We start from the raw sequence: 19,399 nt of genomic DNA, 5'->3' as shown, positions 1-19,399 counted from the left end.
TTTGGGCAGGGCTGCCCCAATGCATTTTGGTAGTGGTGGAGTGTTCCTTGCTGGTGCCTGGGGTAGGTGGGCACCAAGGAGTGCACAGCACAGCATGGTGGAAGGACATGCCTGGAGCAACCCCTGCCCACTGGAGCTGTGAGGCCATGCTGCACTGCCTGCCTGGTCGTGCAGTGGGGAGCCCAGCCAGTCAACACGGTCCTGCTTTAGGGGTGCACTCACGGCGCCCTGTGAGTCCAGTGCTGCTTTGCAAGACTTGCAAATGTGGTGCAGGTCTGGGAGGGTGCATGCCTGTTGCCTCTTTCTCATAGTGCGCTGCATGCTGGGAGGTTGTAATGAGAAATGCGACCCCCCCCCCCCAAAAAAAAACCTGCGCCCAGGGCTAAGGCCCCCCCCAGCTCCACCCATGCTTCACCTCTGCATTCTGGCACCTGAGGCAAACCACAAAATGACACCTCCCCCTAGGGGAGAATAGGTGAGTGAACACCAGGAACAAGGGCAGGGGGGAGATCTACATTGGGAACAAGGGTGGGAGGAAACTAGCAGTGCCTCCTATTTGCCAAGAGGCTGCTGTAGGGGCAGCATGGGGAGTGCTGCCAAGGATGTGGCCAATTCAGCCTCCAAGGAGCACATTGCAGCCATTGCTGCTGCTGCTGCTGCAGCAGCAGCTGTAGCAGCAGGCAATGCATTCCTTGGAGGCTAGATCTGCTGCCCCTATGGATCCTGCCACCCAAGGCAATTGCGTCACCTTGCCTCATGGATGGGTGGTGGAGAGAATGAGCTGCCCTTTCTTGAGGTCCCTGGAGAAAGACTGGAATCAAACAGAATTCAACTAAACATAGCAGGTGGTACCCAGTGATAGTCAGGCCCAGAGTCTTCTGGGATGGACCATTTGTGAGGAGCAGAGCACCTGCTAAGAGAGCAGCCTAGGAGCCACCACCATGCCCCATTCATGCTGAATAGCGAAGGCTTGTCAGTGGCAGAGCATCTCCCTTGCACTTGGAAGCTCCTGGGTTCAGTCCTCAGCAGGTCTCCAAGCAGGATTGGGGCTTCTGAATACTGAGCCAGACGCACCAGTCTCAGTATGAGATAGCTCCCTATATTCAGAGCAGAATCGCTTACTTCCATTTACTTAAATGGGACTACTCTGATTAAGTTGGATAGCACCCAAAGGGGAAGGGAGAAGATCAAAGGAAATGAATTTTTAGATTAATCATCTGTTACCTCCCTAAGACGAACGCCCAAGAACGATCCCAGCTCGGTTAGATCCTCGAGTTATTAGCCCCCTGCCTTCTTTTATTTATTAAAGGTGACTTAGTATTTTTGGGAGAAACGAGCGTCTTTCTGCCTTGCTTTAGACGCCTTCGCCTGATTTTTCCATGAGCTGAAAGCAGCAGCTTACAGAACCCTTAAGACCACGGGAGGAAAGCGGTTGGGGGGGGGAATCTTTTTTTAAACCCCCCTCCTTCTTTTCCCCCGCCTCCCTCATTTGCATTTCCCCCTCCATTCCCCGCCTCCTTTGCAGTGATGTCAGCCCCGGCGAGGACTTGCTGGCAGTGGTTGGGAAAGCGGAGTTCAGACGGCAGCAGCCGGAGCGCGGAGCGGATGCGGCCAGTGCGTGGAGCAGCAGCAGTAGCAGCAGCAGCAACACGAATCGCGAGCCCCCGGGCGGGAGCGCGCCCGGAGTCTCCGGCTCGCCTTCGGGGGGAGTCCTGCGTAGACCGAGACAGCTCTCGGGGCAGACTGGCCACCTGAGCCCCGGGGAAGAGACTTCCCCTCTCCTGGGAGGGGGGGACGGGATACCGTCTCGCCCTTAGCCGCCTCTTGTTCCGACCCCCTACATCACCAGCACCGCCGCCCCCCGCCGACCTCTCAGAGGGGCTCGGCACTCGAAAAGAAGGACGTTGTAAATCATCCCGGTGACTGCATAAAGCTGGAGGATTTCTTCCTTCCAAGTTGCAACGAATCTCTTCGTGCAAGTTCTTTTTTTTCCAGAAAAAAAGAAACGCAAACCAAGCCAGCCAGCAGCTTGCCAGACTTGGCCCCATCCTCTTCTTTCCAGCGTTCCTTTGGGTAGTTGAGAAGCCGGTGGGTCCGCGGACTTCACTTGCCTTCCCCGGTCTCTCACTTGCCCTACAGCAGCAAGCGTGTTTGAATAACTCTCAAGTTAGGATCTCTTCGTTTTGTCTCTCTCTCTCCTCACGCTGTGGAAGAAGGGCACCCCCCCTCCCAGCCACCCCCACCAGTCTCACTACTTCGGTTTTGATCTTACTGTTTTTCGTCCTAGACGATCTCCTCCGTACCCGTACCCATGTAATAATTCATTCCAAGATTCTGAGCAGAACAAGGATTTTCCTTTTCTTTACGCACCTCATGGTGCGCTTTGGGTCTGACTTGAAGGCAACGGAAAGGAACGGCATGGCTGAGGAGCAGCTTTAGACGGAGATTCTCTTGCTCACACAAGGAATTCAAGGTAAGGCAGAGAAAGTGGGTGGTGCGTCTCGAGGAGAGCTGGGGAGAGACTTCGTCTAGGGAGAGCGCTGGCGGTCTACAAGCAAGCGCCTTCTCTCTATCTAGATTCTCCTTTCGCTTCCTTATCCTTCCACACGCTGTAGATCTTTGCAATCTAGGTATGCAGCGCTGGTACACCCGTGGCTTAGATTTTGCAGGGCGAGGGGGAGAGAAGCCAAACTGTGTAGCTTCTGGGAGGAGGGGAACCCCCCTTCCGCAAACTGATATGTGATGTGATCCCTCCCGATCACTGAAGATCCCTCCCTTTTGCAATGCAAAGCCCATCGCGAGCAGTTCAGCTTTTGAGTGTCAGGGTGCAGAGTACTTAGTGTAGGGGGGGGAGGGTCAGAGATGTGAATGGGGGAGGAAAAACATATGGAGTTTTTTATTGATGCAGTTTTAATCCTGTAATGGAGACTGCATTAGACGGGGGATTGCATTAAAAAAACCTGCTCTCTGTGTGTGACACACACACACAGAGACAGTCAGTCAGACAGACAGAGAGTAAGGGAAAGTAAAAAAACCAACAACACTCCACCGACCAGCGATGTGCTGGATTGTAAATGAAGTTCCCTGATTGAAGGATTTCCTTGAACTCTGGTGATCAGCTTAAAGTTACTGTGCATTTGGCACATTAGAATAAGATGTACCACAGATCAGTGTTTGGGTGGGTTGGCAAATATACTGGTGATTTCCTTGAGTCCTTGAATGAGCGGGAGAAGAAATTTAACATTTCATATCTCTAATAGCTAGTTCCAGCTCCGCATGGACCTGGAAAGGAAAGACTTAGGGAGCACTAAGCTAAGCCCGGCTTTCTCTTTCCTTAGCAGTATTGGGAGAAAGTGAGTAAGACAGGAATCAGATTATGGCTCCCTCCCCCTTCCTAGGTAGAAATTGGTCACAGTGTGGATCTTTAAAACCTGCTGGCTGCAGATGGAAATGTTGCAGTTTGGCTGCAGAACGGAGGGTCTCTCTTTTCCTGCATGCAAGCTTAGCATAGTAATAACTTGTAAGAAGTAGCTCTGAGGTCTGAGATGAGGAGCAGGGGAGGAGGCATTAGCTTCTGTATGATCATGCGTGGGGAGGGGGGAGGGGGCGTGGACCATGAGAATACAGCATTGCCTTAAAATAGCTTGAGTGCAAGCATTTTGTTAAGAAGGCAAAAAATAAAGAGCCTGTTGCCTTAGGCAAAGCCTGTGACTTCCATCCTGATCTGATGTTTTTAAATAAAATAAAAAGCAGAGAATATTGATAACGCAGGAGTGTTGGCCCATCAAAAATGGAAGGTGCCCTCAGAGCATCTCTTAGGGTCTCTGAGCATGATGCGATGGTGAAGGCAATAATATTTGAACTTCCCACTGTTGCAAATATGAAAATGCAGAAGATCCAAGCAGAACTCTTGCTACAAATGAGCCAAGGTTATAAACGAATGAAAGGGTGCAAGTAAATATTGGGCTGAAATAAGAGCAATGAATTGTTTAAAGTGGGGCTGGGAGAAGTATTGAGGCAAGAAGTTACTTCCTCTGCCCAATGAACTCTTACAAAAAGGAATGATTTCCTCCATAAGTAGCACCACAGATTTAAAAATCTAATTAGAACCTCGTGGAGTTTTTATTTTATTTTATCTTACAATGTTTCCCAGATTGGTAATGGAAAATGACAGATGAGTGACTTCTTCTGTCAATGGAATTGGTGTGCAAGCTTGCAAGTTAAACAGAGTTCTTCATTGTGCAGAAAGTGTCCAGCAGAAACCTCTCCTGTAGCATTGCCAACAGCTCTAGGATGGGGCTAAGTTTCTCTCTCTCTCTCTCTCTCTCTCTCTCTCACACACACACACACACACCCAGAGAGAGAGAGAGAGAGAGACTGACTTCAGTAAATATATTCAAATAAAGCTTTATTGGCTTGTCAGAAATGGTTTGTTTTCACATCTGAAATGTGAAAGGGAACTCGGGGTATGCCTTCATACTTGAATGCTTCCAAAACTGTAAATTTTGCATAAGATAAAGGTGAAAGCGAGAGAGGGAGGCATGAGTTTACATTATGCAGTACAGTACAGCACAGGAAAAACCCCACTAAGCAAAAACTAAAAACAACCCCCCACTTTCTTTCATCTATATATTGTGTGTGTGTATCTGTGTAGAAAAATTGGCATGTGGGTGTCAATTGCAAAGACGGGATCAGAATATCAATGACTTAAACCCTGGAGACGCAAGGGGTTAGCTTGATAAGCAAAAGGCAAGCTCTTTTGAAGAGTGAGCTGGCAGAGAGAGGTCTTTAAATTTCCAGGCATGTTCTACTTCAGCTGTGTCTGTAGTCAAATCTGAAAATAAAACTGAACATTACTTAAGTCAATGATTCTTGGGATATATATATATATATATATATATATATGGATGGTATGGCAGAATCAACTCTCTCTCATGGGTAGCAAGTAACGAGATGCTGCTGTTATTGCAAGATGTGTGAACGTTTTCTATTTAAATCCTCCTTCTGTCAAATTAAACAGTTAAGGTGCATATCTGTTGCTTTATTTCTTCCCTCAAGGTGGTTACCCATACAGATAACTGTTTGCATTTTAATTCCCCCACCCCATAAAGACGTATTATTGCTTCATGGCTGTATAGCTCTTCCTTCTTTTCTTTTAAACATGACCATAGTTGCAGGATAATTTATATTCAGCATAGGACTGTCTGCTTGGTACAATTGGTTTTATACATCACAGCTCCTCAAAAAGGAAGATCAAAGATTTGGACCTGTAACACATTTGTATTCTGCATGGGCCTAGGCAACATTCTGTCGGTCTCTCACATAGTTAAGATTGTGTCCATCTCCTTCCATTCTTTTTAGCACTCATTTGCTTAGTGGTTTATTATTTACCCATCCAAATTGTGCTTTGAGCTGTAACCAGAGCCTACTGATGCAGCTAGCATTATTTGAACACATTGCAGGCTGTTAAAGTCTGTTTCTGACGGTGATCATCAGAAAGTGGTGAGGGTCTAAGGGCTGGAAGAACCTGACCTTTTTTTATATAAAGAAAAAACAAAGCTTCTGGTTTCTTTGTGTTCTAGATGACTGCTTGATTCATGTTATGGGCTTGGTGAAGGTTTTCCTGGGACAGATGAGCATCACTGTTGGAAGGAAGGAATGTGTTGGGTTGGTTTTGGTTCACTCTGGGAACTGTAGGTGGTTTAACTTCTGATAGTGCACTTCAGTCTAAGTTACGGTTGGTATCCAAACAGAATGAAGGTACGTTGTAGTATAAGGTAACGGAGTTTTAGGAATTGGAAGCAGCAAAATATAAACCTGCATAGTTCAGTACTGGCATAGAGTACGTGAATCTTGATTTGGAATGCTATAGAATGTGTTTCACCATTCCATTCCTTTGTTCACAAAGATATAGTTAAGGCAGCACATAAAATTAGTGAGGCTACCTAAATGGTGTGTTGGCTTTATGCAGAACGTTGTTTTCTCCAGTGAATTCAAAGGGTAGAGAATGTACCATGAGGACGTAGGCAAGCTTTTCTTTCTACTGGTCTTGTATTCTCTTTGTTTTTGTAGCCTCAGACTGGTTGACCTCATATGTCTATGATTTGGTTCTAGGCATAATTATTCTCAACTTAAGTCAACCTCATTGTATTTTGTGAGGGTTACTCCACAGTGAGTGCAATCTGAGAGCACTGCCTTGATGCGCTAAGAATGATAGCGAGTGATTTGCTCTGCAAGGTTATTGGGAAGAAGGAACACATAGACTTATGCATTCTACAAGTCCTAGCGAAATGTTGAGCAACGGGAAAACAATGAATTCCCCATTCCATATGTTTGACTTTCTGCCCATAGGTGCCATTCCATAGCACTGTTGGAGCTCTGTACACATCATGTACATGGAAAGTTCATGTGAAATGTTCTGTGGGAATTTTGCACATGACTTGAATTTTGAGCCATTGGGCTGCTTGCTGTTTGCCCTTGGCTTAAGCTTGATGGGATGAGCACATCCCTTGGTAGATGCTTGTCTGCTTCTAAGTAGTTCAGAGGCGGTGGTGTGTGGGCTACCTGGAAGTAGGGTCGTACAAGTCATAAGAGTCAGTTCTGTTATCTGTGTCCAAAAACTGGCACTATGTTCCTCTGAGCATAATACTACTCTGAGTCTACAGAAAATAAGAGGATGACGAAATCCCTGGTTTTGCAATTCTGAAAACACTTGCCCTTGATAGGACACATGTCCTTGGGAAGAAGGTGGTTCTCTGTGTTTAATGTTGACCTGCTCTCTCAGAACTCCAACATCCTCTAGCTCATTTGAAAGTCTCATTGATGTTGAGTTAGCAGGGTCAGGATTCTAGCCCTGGAGGTTCTTCCTACCTTGAAGCAAATGTGGTGCAGAAGCACCGTGCTGTCTGCAGCCTCATCTTGCTTGGGAGCAAGTCCTGGTGATGTCACTGGTCTGTATCCCTGAGCAATTGTGTAGAGTGCTGCGCTGCAGCCATTTTGTTGCCTACAGTGGCCAAGTGTGTGAAACTGAACTTTAACACAGGCTTCTCCTGAAGGCTGATGCTCTAGGCAGAAATAAGTGCTTAGACATAGGAATGAAGGGATGAAATAAGGAGCAGGGGGAAAAAAAAGTAAATTGGAAGGGTGCATTCCATTATCCTATGGGGTTTGCAAAGGGACTTTCTGCATTTCATTATTCCAAATAGTTTGAAAGTCAATCTCTTTCAATTATTGTCTGAGTTTAGTAGAGTGACTTGACAGAAATTGTATAACATGCTATTACCTTTCTCTGCTTGCAAAATCCCTGTTAGCAGATTTTAAACTTCACTTCTACCTCTTTTGTGTTGTGGATGGAATAAAAGTGGCCTCTGTAGAATATCGATTTATCACCAGCAGCAGATATGTTACTTATTTTAAAACCTTATTTCCCTCATTTGTGTTTTTTTTATATAAAAAAACCCAAACCCAACACTTTATAGCACTGATCCACACCCCTTGCTCTTTGCAAGTGCAGATAAAGAAAAGGCGTATCAGATACATTTATGTTTCAGTGGGTAAATGGCATTTGGAAAGCACATAACTAGATATTTCAATAGAACCAGATCTTCTAAAAAAAGCTGTTTGGGGTCTTATTTCAAGGCCTCCTGCCAAGTCGTCCCAAATCGCCCCCAATTATATAAACCTTTCAAAATCTTCTGCATTGCATTACTTGGGAATGGGTTATGGCTTGCTGAGAGATCCTGTGATTTGTATGCAGAAGAACTGAGAGTCATACCCAGAATCTCCAGGTAGGACTAGAAAAGACTCTTTTGAAGCATGGACAGCCATTTCCAGTCAGTGTAGACAGTTCTGGGCTAGATGGATCGTTGTGCTGACCCAACATAAGATAGCTTCCTACGTCTCTGAATGAACGATCCCAAACTCAGTGAACTGCCTCAGACATCCTTTCGATTGTTCATTCATGATTTGTGCTTGTGATAGTACAGTATTGTGGTGATTACATGCAATCTCATTTTCAACACTGTTTTCAGCACCGAAGATTTGGGGTGGACATAGTGATTTGTTTCCACAAACAAACCATGCATATCCTATAACTTGCCGCTATAATCCTGCAACTTTTATTTCACAAATGTTCTGGTTTATTTGTGTGTTTTGTGTAGGTTGTTTTCCTTTTTTTGTTTTTTGTTTGCCCCGCTGTTGTGAAACCGCAGTGCAAGAGTGATGTGGGGGAAGAATCACAAAACAACAAATGATGTGTGCATGGTCCAGTATAATCCACCACTAATGCACTACTTTTGCACCAATTACATGTTGGAGAAGGCACCCCCAAAACCCACCAGACTGAAGGCGACCTTTGGGGCAATTTCAAAGGCCTTACTGGGCATTCTGGATACATTTTTGAATACATCATAGATAAGGGTGTGTACAACTTGAACAAGGCATAATATGTTGCCTTATAACTGTATTTGGTTGAGTTTCCTTAAATGTCTGGCCTGAAGAAGATCTTGGTTTTGCTTCAGGTAAAATTATAGTGACAGCTACGTAACTGTGGTTTTGCTTTATAAGTATTGCAAGCTTCAGCTCGCGTTTATTCTGAGACGGTATGCTCTAGTTAGTGCTGGAAGCTGGACTCGAGTGAGCAAAGGCTGCACAATTTAGCTCTCCTTACAGCAAGCTACATGGAGCCTTTTGCTAAAGAGGGTTGGGTGTGGGTGTGTGACTTTTTAATTAAGGCCTAGCTTCCACACCACTCATTTATTTATAAATCTTTTTTAATGCAATGTGCAGTTATCTCTGTGGAATTTAATTTCAATTGAAGGTGTCACAGAAGGAGGAACAGGAAGCCAGAGCAGAATTTTACTCTATCATTGATAAGATAGTCAGTGAGCAAAATGGAGGTTTAAGATATGGAAAGCAGGAGCCTCACTTAGCCTGGTTGACTTGGCAAAGGGTGGTCTGTAGGTACCTGCAGTTCACAATCTCTGTCCATATAACCCCCTTCTTCTTTATCCTACTTCCATCCTTGACTGGTCCACTACACCAGCAGTAAAGGCAAGGCCAGAAGAGAACCAGTGTGGTGTACTAGGAAAGCAAATATCTGAGTAACAAGTGTGGGTCTGTTTACTTTCATGTATGTGACAAAATGTATACTGTTTAATAAATATACTTATTACACAACTGTTCTCTCTCTCCTTGTGTGTGTGTGTGTGCTTGTGTGTTTTTTAAAAAAACCTTTTGCTTTGTGGCCGCAATTTTCATGTGCATCCTAATCAGCTTCTGATAGTTTTGAACAAATATCGCTATTGCAGGGCATCAAGTGGTATAATTCTAACTGTTTCAGAATTTCAGATTGCTATGCAGAAATGCATACTGCAGTTTTTCCTCTACCCTTGGTGGTTCTGAGTTCTTTTGGAGGGGAAATTTTATATTTCTACTACTAGCAGCATCTCTCAAAATCAGGCAGTACTTCTCTAAGCAAAGGATGGCTTTATTTTATTTATTGAAATAAGTTCAAGGGAAAAGTTTGAGGTGCTGGTATAGGGCCATATACATCTTGGAACCAATATACCTGAAAGATCGGCCCTTATATACCCGAACAATCCTGCAGGTGAGGGCTTCCTGCATATACCATCTTATCAGGAGGTCTATTCTGCACAATGTTGGATCAGGACTTTAACTGTTGTGGCACCTATCCTTTGAAATTCCCTCTCATCAAATATAGTACAGTCTCTTGGGTTTTTTGGTAGCATGATAATAAATAAATAAATAATAATAATAATAATAATAATAATAATAATTAATAATTTATTATTTGTACCCTGCCCATCTGGCTGGGTTTCCCCAGTCACTCTGGGTGGCTTTCAACAAAGATTAAAATACATTAAAATGTCACACATTAAAAACTTCCCTAAACAGACCTTCCTTTCCCAACAAGCCTTTTAAGTAGAATGCTTTCCCAGTCTGCCTCCATATTGGGACTGTTTTTAGATGCTTTGTCATTTGTTTGTTTGCCACCCTGCGCTTCTTTGGGAGGAAGAGTCGTGATATAAATTTGATAATGAAATAACACAGCAAGGTGGCATACAACTTACAAGATCACAGTAAGGATAATTAAATTATCTCTGTATCACAGAGAACTTGCCACGAGAACTTGCAGTAATGGACTCAAGATGCTCTATATGATCAGGCTGGTCAATGTAATTCGCTGGCTTGCAAATGGCATGCATTGGTTCCCTTTGCACTAGCTTAATGTGTGCTTTAATTACTCTTTTGGATCCCAGGATGAGCAGGGCTGACCCTCATTTTATTTAGAGTATGATGAGATACTTCCATGAGTCGTTGTGTGCTTCTTGCTGCTCATGGTACATCAAAATGCATTGGGCTTTGGTGCCCCATGCTGGAAACCTTTAAGGTTTCTAGCTTACAAGCCACAGTCAGACAGTGGTGGAAGTCGTTAAGCAAGGGGTGGGTGATGCATACCAGCAAACCTGCAGATAGAGCTGTATTCGTACCCACATTTGTATGCAGTTGGGTCACTTACAATGCTCTGCTGTGATGATGTACAAAACTGTTGTTCTCGCTTTTGTTTTATTTACTGTTCAGCACACTGGCCTAGAGTCTGCCAGGTTGCAACTCAGAGATGCCTCCTGTTTCTCTAACAACGAAGAGTTTTGTGGTTCCTAAGAAGCTCCGCAATTGTCACCTGGCTCCACAAACAGGAGGCTCTTGAAAAATTCCTCTGGGAATTGAATAGCTCTCACTGTGAGTCCTAAAGGCATTTTGCTTAAAGGCATTTTGTATGTTTTGCTGCAAACGTTTATGACAACAGACTAATAGGGCTTAGTTGCTAACAAAAAAACCCCATTTGAATGGTTTCTTAATATTGATGCAGTATACATCTCCATGCCCCAAGTCCTATCACTCCCTCTCCCTTCTGCTGTGGCAAATAGGGCTCACCCACAAAAACACAAAATGCACCTGTATGGAAGGACTTCAGTTTCTTAACCACTTTCTGGGTACCAAAAACCCACAGCTTGTGCCCACTTTACTTATTCAATCACAACCTTGTACTCCCTCTATCCTTTTATTTATTTCCCCTTCACCCATGCTCTGAGAGGGTTCTCCTCATTTACCTGGCTTTGGGAAGCTCTGGGAGGGCTTTAAGGCATTCTTCCCAAAGCCCAGTGCTGCTAGGGCCCTCCCACTTCCTTCCCAATGCCCCGCACCTCACCCACCTTTAGGAAGTGGGCGGGGAGGGCTCACCCAGCTTTGGGAATGTGGTGGTAGGGATTTGGGACCATGCCACAGTCCTCATGCATCCCTGGGGCAGCCATATTGCGACTCCTTCCCAAAGCCTTGCACCTTACTTAAACTCACAACAAAAACAAAAATCACCTGTATGGAAAATAAGCCCACAACGTAGGCACATTTTACTTAATGCAATCACAAACCTAGACAGATGGAGGGGAGAATGAATGAATGAATGAATAAACGGAGAGCTGGTGAAACTCAGCGCTCTCTGTTTACCGCCCCACACCCCCAGCAGGTTTTCCTTGCTTACCTGGCATCAGGCTTTGGGAAGGTGACGGGAAGGCTCTGGGATGCTGTCCTCCCAAATCCAATAGCACTTCCCTCCCAAATTCAGCACTCCTTCCCAAAGCCTGGCGCCAGGACACTGCCAGAACCCTCCTATCTCCTTCCCAAAGCCTGCTGTCAGAGATCTTTTTTTCCTTCACAGAGTGGGGAACCTCACTTACCTGCCTTTGGAAAGGCTGCTGGGATGGTGTAGGAGCCCAAACACTTCCTCAAAGCCACACCTCATTCCCAAAGCACCTCATTCCCAAAGCCCTGCATTGGGCCAGGGAGTCCGAGCATCCTTCCCGTACTTTGCAATGTGGAGACCCCAAGGTCTGCCAGTGCATTGAAATCCAGCACCTTGTTTACCTGCCTTTAGGAAGGTGGTGCCCAAACACCTAGATGCTGCCAGACCCAAAGCCCAGCACCTCACCTACCCGGCTTTGAGAAGGCTGTGGAAGCATTCTAGGATGGTGGAGCATAAATACGTCCTTCCCAAATCCTGGCATCTCATTTCCCCACCCTTGCACTTGCTTCCCAAAGCCTCACATCTTGCTTGCTTAGCTTTGGGAAAGTGCCATCATCTCATTCAGAGCCTTTGCACCTCTTTTCCAAACATTTGCCTGACATTTCCCTTTCCCAGTTTTGGAAAGACAGTGCTTCCTTTGCAAAGCCAGGGCCTCCTTTCCAAAACCCTGAGCCCTTGCACCTCCTTCCCAAAGTTTGGCACCTCTCTGATGCAGCAGCCTCAGCCCTCACACCTCATTTCCAGAGCCCAGTGCCCAGGACAATGTCAGAGCCCTTATACCTTTTCTTTATGAGGCTGCCTCAAGGCGGCAGAAGGGCTCTGGAAAGCTGCTAGAGCCAGCGCCAGGACACTAGAGCCCTCAAATCTTTACATCTCTTTTCCAAAGCCTGCCATCTCACTTACCCGCTTTGGAAAAGCAGCAACTTTGGCTTCGGGCGGCTCGCTTCCCTGACTTTGGGAAGGCAGCAGGACGGCTCTGGAATGTTGCTGGAGTCAAAGCACTGGCAGACCTGGGGGGCTCAAATTTCAGTAGTACCCTATGCAGGGCCAAAATTCAGTGCCCCCCTGCTTCCCAGTCTCTTGCACTGCCAAGCCCTAGTGGCTCCTTTACAAAGCCTGGCACTTCACTCCCTTGGTTTGGGAAGGTGGTGTGAGAGTGAGATTTTGCCAGCGCCTTTGCATCTCCTTCCCGAAACAAAGCACCACTGGGTCCTGGCCAGAGCCCTGGCAGTTTCTTCCCAAAGTTCCATGTCTCACCAGATTTGGGGTTGGGGAGGGATAAAACTTTCTCCAATGCTTCTGAGTTGGAATAAATTAAGATACACTTTAGTTTATATTTTTTGTTTAAATTGTGGAGATGTGCAAAAGGTAGAATGGGGAGGAGAATGAAAGCAGAACTTTCTTGCATGTACTGAAATGTCATCTTATGACTTATGGTTCTCACTTGAAATTTCAATTTATTATGCTGCAGTCTATTGAAAACAATTTGGGACTTCCATTCTGCTTTTACCTTGATGCAGAGTTTTCTCTCTGTCTCTTCCATCCACTGCAAGTATATATAAATGCATGCCTGATAAGCTAGAGATGTGAAGACTGAAAGGGGGGGAAAGGAGCAGTGCATTTAATGGAGTAATTGCTTTTACTCTGTCAGTCATTTAAGTGACTCCAGGAATATTTATTTGGCGGTTGGTTTTAAGTGAGGTTTCTTTATAAGGAAGTACAGCAATAGCGTTAATATAATGAAACCATTTCCTTAAAGACTGCAGGACTCCTTTCTCTTCCCTGCCTCCATTTTTCTTCTGCTTTGGCAACCTTGGATCTCTTAGATTTCTCTTTTTAGAGTGTCTTTGTAAGGTCGAAATCCTCATTTTATTTTTGGCTGGTGGAAATTTTTTTGAGGTGCTTTCCTTTAGATCTGGCCCTCATTAAAAAAATGATTAGAATACAAACGTACTTATGTTAAAACATATGAAGAAATTGATAGTCCCCCCCCCCACCTGCTGTAAATAGATGAGATGGGGAAAGGAAGGAAGAATGGAATGTAAAAGGAGAAATAGCTGGCTGTATGGTTCATGTCAGTCATTGTTCTGATTTAGCATTGATTCGGTTGCTGCTTGGCTGGGACTCAGCAGCCTGGAACTGCTGTGGTGAGGTGACTATATCAACTGTTCTCTCTGACTGGTCCTACTGGAATACAAAGCCTCCTGGGGAAACTGAGGTCCTTTCCAGGTGTCCTTTATATTGTGCATTCATGATGATTAGTGCTATGCTGATATCAGAGAGGTTATGCATAATTCTGCTTTCGATACTCTTTGCGTCTGTAAAACGTTGTGAGGTGCACATACCTCTATCAGTGCATGTCTTTGGCTTCCTGATGAAATCCTGTAGCTCTTCCTTCCACAAGAGTTCTTGTTCTTGTTCTTGTATTGGTCCCATTTCTGTTTTGTTATAGTGCAAATATGTCCCTCCCAGATGGTAATAAAGCGCTGACACTGGGGAAGCACTACAGACTCAACAAGAAATCAGAATGATGTGTGGATTACCCAGTGCATCACTAATGCACAATTATCACATCAATGACATATTGTAGAACACACTCACCCCCCCAAAAAAGAACAAGAACCTGCCAGCATGGAAGGACCTTCTGTTTCTTAAATGCTTTCTGTATATGCTAAACCCAAAACTTGTGCTCACTTTACATTACACAATCACAACTTTATCAGGTGGGTGGGAGGGAAATAAATAAATAAATAAATAAAGGGAGGGCTAGTGAAACTCAGTGCTCTCCATTTCTTTATTTCCCCACCTGTACACCAAGCAGGTTTTCCTCATTTACTGGGCTTTGGGAAGTCAGTGGGCTCCTCACTTTTACCTAGATTTGGGAAGGTGGTCGGAGGGCTCTGGCAGCATTCAGGATGCTAGGACACTGCCAGCAGGGGCAGTTTTAGGGTACTGAGACATGTTAGGCTGCAGGGGGCTCTGCAACAATGATGCAGAATGGAGAGGTGGGGGGGGGATGCCAAGCCTTCCTGCCTACTTCTCAAAGGTGCTGGCTTTGTTTACCTGGATTTAGGAAGGTAGTGGGAGGGCTCTGGGCCCAAGCACCTCCTTCCCAAAGCTGGGATGCTGCTGGCTTTGGGAAGACAGCATGAGGGCTCTGGCAGCATGAGGGCTCCTAGAGCCCTACCACCACCTTCCTAAAGCTTGGTAAGCATGGTGTGCCTCCTTCCATACTGACCTCAAGGTAGAAGGTGGGGGGGCTCTGTCCCCCCTCAAATTCCTGTAAGGAGGTGCAGTCTCATTTACCAGAGTCTGGAAACACCCCCCAAAACCTTCCTAGACCCCCATAAGCAGCCCTCCACCTCACACAGGGGGAGGCAGTTCCAGGGTTCCTGACTTTGTGTGACTTTGCCTTTGTGCTCAGACCCTCAGAACTGAACCCTGGCATTAGTCGCAGGCCCAATGTATGCCCATTGATGATGGTCTTCTTCACTTTGTGTCTGCTCTGCCGCTATTGGCTTTGTTCTGTGGCCTGGCCCTCAAAACACAGAGGGCTGCAGCTCAATTCTAGAGCACATGGAATCATGGAATCATAGAATTATAGAGCTGAAAGGACCCACCAAGGTCTTCTAGTCCAACACCTCCCCCCCCACACACAATGCAGGAAATTTTCACCCTGGGGTTAAGGGCCTCATGCTCTATCAGCTGAGCTATCATCATGCCTTGCATGTATGAGACCCAGGCTTAGCTTCTGACATTTCTTTCTGACATTTCCAGTTAACACAATTATTATACAGTGCCCCCCTCCCTCCCCCCCAAATTATAAAAAAAATCCTGCCCAAGATTCTGGAGAGCCACTGCCAGTTAGAATAGACAGACTATCTGTTAGTCAGTATTGGGTGAGATAGACTTCGTATGAGGCAGTGTCATGCGTTCATTCATGTATCTTTTCTCTGTGGATTCCTTGTGTTTTGCCCGTCTCATATTCTCAGGAGGCTTTGTAAACTGGGAGATGATTGAACTAATTTTAGGCTCTTCCCTTCATCTTTTCAGTCCTCATATGGTTTCTTGCCTGAACTAATTTCCATTTCATGTAAGTTTCATATATGCTCTTTCATAGGCCTATTGCATTCTCGGGTGTGTGTATGTGTGTGTGTGTGAGAGAGAGAGAGAGCGCATTTTTTTTAACTGAATGAAAAAATAAATGGTACACATCTTTCAAACACTTTGTATGTGTGTAAGAATTTGCGTGTGCATTTTTAAAAACCTAAATTGCACCGCAACATAGGGGTAGATGTGCATCATCCAAGAAGTGACACACAATCCTTTGAATTACAATCCTCATTCTGATTCCAGACTGGAGAGTTAGGTTAGTTTGTTTCAAATTACTGTCTGAGAGAAAGTCTTCTTTTGTCCTTAGCAAGAACATACGGTAATAAGAAAGCAACACATTGCTTCTCTAAGTAAAAACTGAAATACTGAATCGGACAAGCATGCCCTCTGAAGCTTCTAGGAATTTGAATGCAGGTTTCTTAGCCTTGCATTCAGTACGTTTCTGAGCACAATTCAAAGTGTTGGTGCTGACCTTTAAAGCCCTAAACGGCATTGGCCCATTATACCTGAAGGAGCGTCTCCACCCCCATTGTTTGGCCCAGACACCAAGGTCCAGCTCCAAGGGCCTTCTGGCGGTTCACTCACTGTGAGAAGTGAGGTTACAGGGAACCAGACAGAGGGCCTTCTCAGTAGTGGCGCCCGCCCTGTGGAACGCCCTCCCTTCAGATGTCAAGGAAATAAGCAACTATCCTACTTTTAGAAGACATCTGAAGGCAGCCCTGTTTAGGGAAGTTTTTAGTGTTTAATGCTGTATTGTGTTTTTAATATTCGAATGGGAGCCTCCCAAAGTGGCTGGGGAAACCCAGCCAGATGGGCAGGGTAAATTACATTATTATAATATTGTGTTTAATTTAGGAGAAAGTGCTGATGCTATCACAGCATCACTTTATTTGTACACCGTTTTTCCATAGTTAAAACACCATGCTAAAGGCAGCTTACAACATAAAAAGATTTACATAATTGCAAACATAACAAAAGTAGTCATAAGCAATAAATAAAACACAACCAAATGTACACAACAATTTCCACATACAGTGGTACCTCGGGTTAAGTACTTAATTCATTCCGGAGGTCCGTACTTAACCTGAAACTGTTCTTAACTTGAACCACCACTTTAGCTAATGAGGCCTCCTGCTGCCGCCGCGCCGCCAGAGCCTGATTTCTGTTCTTATCATGAAGCAAAGTTCTTAACCTGAAGCACTATTTCTGGGTTAGCGGAGTGTGTAACCTGAAGCGTATGTAACCTGAGGTACCACTGTAAATCATAGGATCTAAATTAAAGGTGCAAAAAATAATATCAACATCAGCAACAAACCCCCCTAAACTATATCCCAGCCCAAGAACCTGTTTGATTAGATTTCAGTAACTCTTTTCTTATTATCTTATTTACAAACTTCTTTATACACTGCCTTTTAGAATACCCAAAAGGACTTGCAGTGTCATGAAAACACAATACATGCAAGCAGTCTTAAACAAATGGTGGTGGCAGCATTAACAATAATTACACATAGGTCAATTAAATAATTTAAAAGTCCAGTATAAAATTACAACAAAGCTATGCATTCTAAATTAGTTCCCTAGTAGTAAATGATCTGATCTATTATTGTTTTAAATGTTGTGGGCTTTTCTTTTCTTTTGCAAAATTATTTTAAATATGCAGTTAGTTTACCCCTCCCTCCTACAATGAAATATGTTAACCCCACCTTTCAGTGATAAAAACACGAACATACCTGAGTGCTGTAGATGAAGTGAGGGATCCGTGCAGCCAGGGAGAGAAAGAACTTCATTCAGGATCAAAGACAGGGTTAGGATTGGGAGGCTGACGAGCTGAGGTGCATCTAGGGAACCAAAGGTGTGGCAGAGGAAAGATGTAGCACAGGAGTGGGATACAGGAGAGCTTTGTGCTGTTGTGCAGCAATGCATATTCACTCAAAAAAGCCATGCAGAACTTTTGGCTGCATGTGTCTCGCTTGTACGCAATTGTTGCAGCTTGTCCTGAGCTTGCAAGTTAAGCCTGGGAAGCATCAAAATAAATGCACAACCCTGTGAACAGTTTCCCATCTGTACATTTATCTTAATTTGTTCTTCCAGTGAGCTTGGAAGAAGAAGAAAGCATCAACAGCAACTTGCAGCCCTTTCTTTCCAGCCATCCCCATTCTGCCATTTCTAATTTCTCTGGCTCGCTGGATTTCTTGTTTGTCAAGATTCCCTTTGAGTTGGGCAAGGAATTCCTGACACTTTGGCCAAGAGATACCACCTGGCAACAGTTAATTAGAGGCAGACTTCTGTTCTCGTGGTGACTCTGTTTTGTATATTGATGAAGGCTTTTGTGAAAAGCAAGAGGACTCAAAGACCTGCATCATGCCAGTTCTAAATAGATTAGCAGTTATGCACCCCCTCCCCGCCACACTGCCACACCCCTGTATGATGGCCTGTAAAATGTACATGGCAGTGTCTCCAAGCTGATGCTTCTGCAAGGCTGCTCCTATTCTGCTCCCAGTTTGCATTGTATTATACAGTGGTACCTCGGGTTAAGAACTTAATTCGTTCTGGAGGTCTGTTCTTAACCTGAAACTGTTCTTAACCTGAAGCACCACTTTAGCTAATGGGGCCTCCTGCTGCTGCCGTGCCACTGGAGCATGATTTCTGTTTTCATCCTGAAGCAAAGTTCTTAACCCGAGGTTCTATTTCTGAGTTAGCGGAGTCTGTAACCTGAAGCGTCTGTAACCTGAACTGTCTGTAACCCGAGGTACCACTGTACTGGTTATCAAATGCTGCCTGCCTTGTTGTCGTTTGTTTTTAATGAAGCATGTGCCAAATTGTTTTTTGCCCCATTCCCATAAAACCAGACTCCAGGGTTTTTTTCTGGAAGCATGAATGAAATCACTCCTGAAATTAGTGTCCATACATTCAAAAACTGATATCCTAATGTTATCTAGGTGAACTTTACATGTAGTGTTGTTGATTGATAGAAGTACTGTTTTATATAACACCTCCCCCCCCCCCCCGGAATGGACAATTTATATACTGCTGTTTGCACAAATCACCGGGTTGTTTACAGTGAAATCAGACAATATATAACAATATATAACAAATCTCTAAATTTGAGTAACGGGGTCTCTCTTCAAAATGCCCATTGGAAAATGTGTGTCTTAACCAGCCACTTACAAGAGTTGGGACCAACTGCCCCTCAATTTGGAGGGAATTCATTAAGATGTGGCCATGTGATTTTATTGGTAACCATTACTTGCAAAATTGAAGGGAACTGGGATAGAAAAAAGCTAAAAAAGCAAGGTTTGTTGAATTGGCTTTTCTAGTGGACACCTTCCATTTCACAAACTGTGATTCTATTAAAGTACCATATCCATATTTGAAAGGTTAGTGTGGTTAAATTTCTGCAGAAAATTTAAATGTTTAATTCCGAGACATTCTTTTGTTTTTTTGTTTTTTTATGTATTTATATCTATCTATCTGAAACATACAATCACAACAAAAGCAGCACAGAACTAGCCTTTTCATTAAAAGCAGTCAGTTTCCAAAAAGCCTGTTGAAACAAGAAAGTCTTTACCTGCTGGCAGAAGTACAACAAGGAAGGAGCCAGTCTAGCTTTTCCAGGGAGGGAGTTTCCAGAGTCTGGGAGCAACCGCCGAGAAGGCCTTCTCCCATATGCCTACCAAGGGTGGC

The 19,399-nt window shown here is 44.5% G+C and overlaps 1 protein-coding gene across 5 annotated transcripts in view; it reads left to right on the top strand.

Moving 5' to 3' along the window:
- The first annotated feature begins 1,546 nt into the window (after positions 1-1,546).
- The window catches only part of PCDH11X (protocadherin 11 X-linked), a 726,435-nt gene continuing 708,582 nt past the window's right edge, over positions 1,547-19,399 (top strand). For 3 of the 5 annotated variants that reach the window (XR_014506898.1, XR_014506899.1, XM_083422247.1), the window contains exon 1: positions 1,548-2,473. The gene's annotated coding sequence lies outside the window, so the exon portion shown is untranslated. Of the gene's footprint in view, positions 2,474-19,399 lie in introns of all 5 variants that reach the window. The other 2 variants (XM_083422245.1, XM_083422246.1) reach the window with 1 other exon arrangement.

Source organism: Podarcis tiliguerta (genome assembly GCF_965153285.1).
Source record: "Podarcis tiliguerta genome assembly, chromosome: Z".
NCBI classification, from domain to species: domain Eukaryota; kingdom Metazoa; phylum Chordata; class Lepidosauria; order Squamata; family Lacertidae; genus Podarcis; species Podarcis tiliguerta.
The sequence above is the reverse complement of the archived record's forward strand: the minus strand, read 5'-3'. Positions and strand labels throughout refer to the sequence as shown.